General features: G+C 43.5%; 1 long non-coding RNA gene across 1 annotated transcript; it reads left to right on the top strand.

Moving 5' to 3' along the window:
* The first annotated feature begins 4,131 nt into the window (after positions 1–4,131).
* LOC131914523 (uncharacterized) lies at positions 4,132–5,627 on the top strand. Its single transcript, XR_009380154.1, has 2 exons — positions 4,132–4,260; positions 5,480–5,627. It is a non-coding gene; the product is annotated as an uncharacterized LOC131914523 (long non-coding RNA).
* The last annotated feature ends 1,085 nt before the right edge of the window (positions 5,628–6,712 follow it).

The following is a 6,712-nucleotide window of genomic DNA, read 5'->3' as shown; positions in this document are numbered from 1 at the left end:
ATTTTAAGTAGGGACTGGGATGTTGCTCAGTGGGTAGAGAACCTGCCTGGCATGCGATGAGTTCTGGATTTTGTTCCCAGAATCCTGTAGCCAGGTGTGGTGGCAGATGCCTGTAAGCCCAGCACTCAGGAGGCTAAGACAGGACAATCAGAAGTTTAAGGTTGTTATTGCTGACATAGAGAACTGGAGGCTAGCCTGGTGTATAGGAGGCTCTGTCTCAAAAACAAAACAAAAAGAGAAAGGCACCAGCTGTGAAGGCCTAGTGTAGACTTCGTCACTTGGCCTCTGCTGCACGAGGCTTCGTTTGTTCTTGTCGGGGCCAGCCGCTTTTGTAGTGTTTTCATAGCTGAAGGACTTTCCAGATTTCTGTGCCATTGTGTGTGCACCTGCTTCTCCTCCAGCAGAGTCCTGGGGGTCACATGCAAGAGACAAGAGTCCTGGGTCTTCTGGAGGAGCAGTGATCTGCCACATGCAGGCTTGTCCTGTGAGAAATTGCTCTTCTTACGCCAGCTCCATCAGATTTGGGGACAGCTTAGTGTGACATTTTGACTTCTAGAGGACACAGACAGACTTCCTGCCAGGTGGGGTGTGGACGAAATGAGCATTCAAGGGAGGCCGAAGTTCCATGTTTCTGCTGTGATCAGGTCTCTTGCTCTCTCTGTCTAGAGGCTCACAGCCCCGACAGACTTCTTAGATACCCCTCACAGATGAAAATGGCAAAGTCTAAAGGACACAGTCAGGGACAGCCCAGTCTCCACCGGTGTGTCTGCGAATGTTCACACTCATCTGCATGTGTGTGTGGGTGTATCTGCAGGCCAGAAGTCGATGTCAAGTATCTTCTCCAGTGGCTTCTCTAGTTGGTATTTTGAGACAAGGTCTGAACCTGAGGCTCACTGATTGATTGGCTGGGCTGGCTAGCCAGTGAGCTTCTGGGATTCTCAGGTTTCTGCCTCCGTGGCTGGGATTATAGGTATGTGTCCACACTTGGCTTTTTAAGTAGCTTCTGGGGTCCTGATTTCAGGTCCTTGTTTCTGTGCAGCCAGTTTGCTGTCCACTCATCTTTCTGCTGGCCTCAACACCCTGTGCTGGTGTTCCAACTTCTCCTTCAGGTATGTGACCCTCTTGTCCTGTCCCTGGTCTTTGCCTACAGACTTGGCGGAGGAATTGAGGAGAGGCAACACTCATCGGGCCAAGGCATCATGACAAGGCCATAATTTCAAGCTAGCAAACACTTCACAGGATCCTCTGCTGCCAACTTTGTGTATTGGGAACATCTTGAGCAAAATGTCAGGGAGAGCATCTCATGGCATCCTGCTGACCAAAAGCCCAGGCTGCTGAGGCTGCCATCTGCCCACAGCCTCTCTTAGGCAATTAAATCAGTCTCTTAAGGCCTGGAACAAGGGGGATGTCAGCACACTTTCCTTCTTGGAGGGCGATGCCTATTTCCTCTGCTTATTTGGAGCAGCCCATCCTTACGGTCTCCAGGTGTGGGAGAGGTAGAAGGAGGGGAGATGGCAGGTTTTGGTGAGACAAAGGATTAGAGACTTAGTGGGGTAGATATGGGGAGGGTGGGAGGTAGGGGAGAGTAAGGGAGAGACTCAGTGCTATAAAGGACATGTATGCTAATTTTGGCAATCCTTAATTAAACCATAGGCTGGAAAAGTTCCATTATTATCACTGCCCAGCTTTCTGACTACAGACACATTTTTTTATTAGTATAATTGTTTGAAAGCATTTTCTTTCTTTGATTACTAATTTATACCAAGAAAAGTAAATGTGTCTGCTAGTTTTTGGAAATAAAATACTTTCAAAATTCGTTAACAGAGTATTTATATATCTCTTCCCCACCGCTGTTTATTCCTTTAGGGGATGGGTAGGAGGGAGGATGGATGAGGCTTTTAAGACTGGGATTTATATTTGGCAAGAGAAATTATGTCTCATCAGGAGCAGTTTTCAACGAGGGGATTCCCGCAAGTCTCTTTTCTGGACCTGGGTTATACGGGATTGTGGTGGTTCATTTTCATTGTCAACTTGACTAGATTGCAATCACCTAGGAGACAACACTTCAAGGTGTATCTATGATGATGTTTGCAGGGAGGTTTAACTGAAAAGGGAAGATCTACCCTGAGTTTGGGTGGCACCACCATAATACCTGAGGTCTTAGAGTGAGTGTAAAGGAGAAATGGAGCTGAGCCCCAGCATTCGCCTCCCTCTGCTTCCTGACTGTGGGCACCATGTGCCCAGCTGCCTTGTGCTCCTTCTGCCATGGATACAACCACTTTCCTTAATACCATCCCTGCGGTGATGAGTGGTGACTTTAAAATAAATCCCGTGTTCCTTCAGTTTCTTTGTCAGGCTTCAGTGATAGTAATAAGAAAAAATACCCAGCACAGAGTCCCTCTGACACTGGGCAGCTTCAGAGGCCTTTGGGAAGGAAGAGGGAAAAAAAATCAACTTTCTCTTACTTAGGGATTTTTATAGGAGAATTATAGTGGCCAGCATCCTGATGTCTCTGTAGTACTGAAAAGCCATGTAGGTGCCCTTGAGTCAGACAACAAAAGACTATAGACACTGAAGGCTATTTTTGTTGTATATTTTTATTGTTTCCATAGTAAGTTTAGAAATTACTGGGTTTTTTTTGTTTTTGTTTTTTGAGATCTGGTCTCATGTATTCCAGTCAGCCCTTGAACTCTCTATGTAGCTGAGGATAAACTTGAACCTTTGATCCTCCTGCCTCTACCTCCAGAGTTATAGGATTATAGGCATGTGCCACCAGGACCAGCTTTATAAGTTAATTTGTTTAAAAATATTATTTCTTTGAGAATTTTGTACAACATGTTTTCATCATATTCACACACCCCAACTCCTGCTGGATTCACCCCTCTTTCCATACCCATCCAACTTCATGTTCTTTAAAAGAAAACACAAGTACAGTTTGTGTTGCCCATGTATTCATGGATGTATGGAAATTCCTGGAGCATAGTTGACTTACTAGGAGTTAAACTCTTAGAGAAAGCTGACTCTCATTTCACAGAAACTGTCAGTTGCCAGTAGTTCCTTAGCTAAGGCTGGGACTTTGTGTCCACCTCCCTTACCCATGCTGAGATCTGGCCAGGCTTGTGTTTGCACATGTCTTGTGTCAGTGGTAAGTAGATAGATGGTTGTTTATACTTCTGTGGGTCCGGTGGACTTCCAGAGATATGGGCATTTTAGTTATAAAATGAATACAGTCTTTCACAAACCAAGACAAATGGATCACCATCAGAAAAGGGTGCAATTCTGAATCTTCAGAACCAAAGACAGGACTCCTACATGTTTCTTCTAACCACTTCAGACGCAGGCATTGCTTCAACTGGGTTTATTTAGGGTTCTATTGTTGTGCTCATGGATCCCAACTATCACCACACAGTGAAGTAATGTAGCTAACTCAGAGAACAAACCAAATGCTAGCAATGTCGGCTTGCTGTTCGCTAACTTGCCTTTGGGAGGTCGAGTATGCATTCTGTTGCTCAGAACATGTCTGGAAGGTACAAAACTTGTGATTCATCATTAGATCCAGGTTTTATGGTGTAAGGGTCTGAGGAAATGCTGAAGGAAGACCACAGACTCAAATAGTATGCAAGAAATAAAGAGTGTTTATTTACCAGCGTGTGGGGTCGAACTCCAGTACAAAATGGCGACAACCTTGAGAGGAGTGGGCAGGCTCCTTTTAAGCACAGCTAGGGGAATTTCAGGAACAGTGAGGTCATCTCAAACATAATTTGTCAAGCAAGCAGCAGTTATGCTAGTATACTTTTAATTGGCTGAGGTTCAATTTTACCGTTTTTGGACATACTTGAGCAAGTTTGGGCAAGTCCAGACATGACTCAGAAGTGGGGGTTGCAGGATTTGTTCTTGAGACATTGTGGAGCTGACTCAGGCCTTGTGTGTGCTGTCCCTGTCCCTGAATGAAAGGGTGTTGTTGATTACTGGCCCTTTGTTGGGAGAGAAACCTGTTTTGTCCCTCTCAGAGAACTGAAACCTAAATTCAGTTGTAAAAGTGGGAAAGTTTAAACCCTTCATTATTTTGCAGATATATGACAAAACAACTTTTGGGTAATTTCTCTAACTTCTAGGTTCAGCTAGATAGAATTCAATTTCTTGTCTCTCTTTCTCTTTTATGTCTGTATAAAACCCGATTGACCAGTTAGGTATCTGCAACAGTGAAGAAGCAGATGGCCGATAGTGTGGGTGACGATGGGTGACTATCAACATGCTTTAGTAAGTAATGATGGGGAGTTAATCTGTTGTGTATCAAGGACTCTGCATGTGGGTGGAGTATAACATTTGGTAGAACATTACATAAAGCAGTGTAAAGTCAAAAATCAAGAGTTTGGTTCATAGAAAGCAAGCATGTTTTATTTAGTACCACATCCTATGTGACACTGTTCCTGGGGAGGTGAACAAATGTCTACTCACTCCAGATTGAGACCCGAGGATAGACACAAGGAAGCATATCACCAAAGTCCAACACGGTGAACCAATCTGTTTTGTTTATGTTACTCACAGCAGTATGGGTCAGGGGTTACTTACACAAGCAGAAATGGCTCAAAGACAACTCACCAAAATTCCATCCCCACATGGGTGGCCTATCATGAAAGCTGGGACCCTGGAGTTCACTCATTCCTTATAGGCAGTTCAAAAGGTCAGAAAGTGTCTTTTCCATGCATCTGAGTTTGTCTAAGCTTCTTCAGGCAGCTTGGCTAGGTCTGAGACTATCTCTCAGCAGTCCTTACTGCTTATGTAAGTTTGGGAGGGAGGGATGGAGTGAATCTGTTCAGTTTCAGGGACTTCCTGAACTATTGAGTTGTTTACTTTCTGAGCTTAATGAGCTTCCGGCAGGAGGGATGTTTCCCCTCCCCTTAGACAATCCTGTGCCTTAAGGAGCTTCCTTCTGTGATGGAAGGCTTTAATCTCAAAGGAAACTGCTACACAACACTACACAAATGGCATCTTAACGAAGGTTTTAGAAATGATATTTATCAGAAGTTAAATAAAGGAGAATCATAATCATGGGGCATATGCCCAGAAAGTTGATTAAATGATTATTTAAATGCAAAAAGCCATTGTTAGGTATCAAGTTTTCTTAAAGTTAAAAATATTACAAAATTCCATGAAGGAATTCTAAATAAAATAGAAATATCAACCCCTCCCTCCCTGAACACAGTCTCTTTTAAAAACTTCTTTTTAGCCTTATGTTTCTATATTGCATATAGATTAAGCATTAGATTGGACAAATTACAGTTGTTCTGGGTTAGAAATGGTTGTGTATAATCAATTTTATGTGGTCTGCCTTATAATTCCTATTTCTGTCTAGCTGAGGGAGAAATGGAATTGAAAACTGAGACAATGGCTTACTAAAGAAAGACAGGATGTTCTATGTGGCTTCCCTGATCCCTAGTCCAATCTCGTTCTGTGTTTTTCTTCTTTTTCATTCCAGATCCAGTGATTCTGTGCAGCAATTTTGGAGAAATGGCCAGAAACTTGATGACATTCCTCCTCCCAACAGATAGAGTCTGGATATGTGTTCACTTGTGAACTCAGAAAGCCTTATGACCGTTTTGACCAATAAACTATAATGGAATGAAGCTATGTGAATTCTGAGGGTGGGTCATAAGAGGCCATGTGGGTTTTGCTTGGTTCTCTTAGAAATGTTCATTCTCAGGAATCCTAAATAACATGCTGTATGAAGTCTGAACCACACATAGTTGCTCCAGGCCACACTATGAGAGAACAATCTCCACCCAAATCCCAGGGGTGGACATACAGGAGGTTTTCCTAGCCGCCTGAGAAGCTCTTGCTGAGAGTCTAAGGTGGTGGGGCAGAGACAAGTCACCCCTGCTATGTTCTGCTCACATTCCTGATCCACAGCATCTACACTCATGATAAAGTGGTTGTTCTGGCCACTGAATTTGCAGGGGGTTGTTATATTGTGGTAGGTAACTAGAATAATGAGGAATATGTACTTCTAGTTTGGGACTTCAGGTTTTCTTTGCAGCTTATATATAAACTTGATAGGGTACCCCCAAAGTTATAAGCTCCACCATGCTACCCTTTCTGCCTTTTGCTACTGGTTTTGCAAACCACTGTTAAAATCAGTAGGTTGTAGGCTTCTCTTGATGTTATTTGTTGGAGCAGCCGGGATACTTTTCACAGGACAGTAGCAATGTTGCTCAGGGGAGACACAGAAGCTCGACATTTCTTGAGGGGCTGTTTAGAGATTCTAGAAGATAAATGAAGCTTCTGGTATACCCTTGACTAAAGAATGGTCCTCCATTAGGGAAGGTCATCTTCCGTGACTGAGCACTCAACTCTGGATGCACATGCAATGGCAGAAGAAGAAGGGGACTACCTAGCCAGTCATATCAGGTGACCAATGGCATGACAGATGTTGCAAACAGATCATCTTCACATCTGGAGTTTGGTATTTCTGCATAAAGAATGAGAAGACTTAAGGAACCCTCTTCCTTGATGTGTTTGGGACTTCCGGTCCTTAGCATGTTCCTCAGTGGTAGGCACTAACCTTGGGCAGATTGAAGATCTAGCAAGTGTGAAAGGCAGAGACTGGAAGTTGTATTATTAAATTAGCACTCTGGTCCCATTCCTGGGATGTTACTGTACCCTTTTTAACCCATTTCCTCTCTGTATGATGCATGACATTACACAGGGATAT

The sequence above is a fragment of the Peromyscus eremicus genome, chromosome 7 (genome assembly GCF_949786415.1).
Source record: "Peromyscus eremicus chromosome 7, PerEre_H2_v1, whole genome shotgun sequence".
NCBI classification, from domain to species: domain Eukaryota; kingdom Metazoa; phylum Chordata; class Mammalia; order Rodentia; family Cricetidae; genus Peromyscus; species Peromyscus eremicus.
This window is presented reverse-complemented; position numbering and strand designations above follow the sequence as displayed.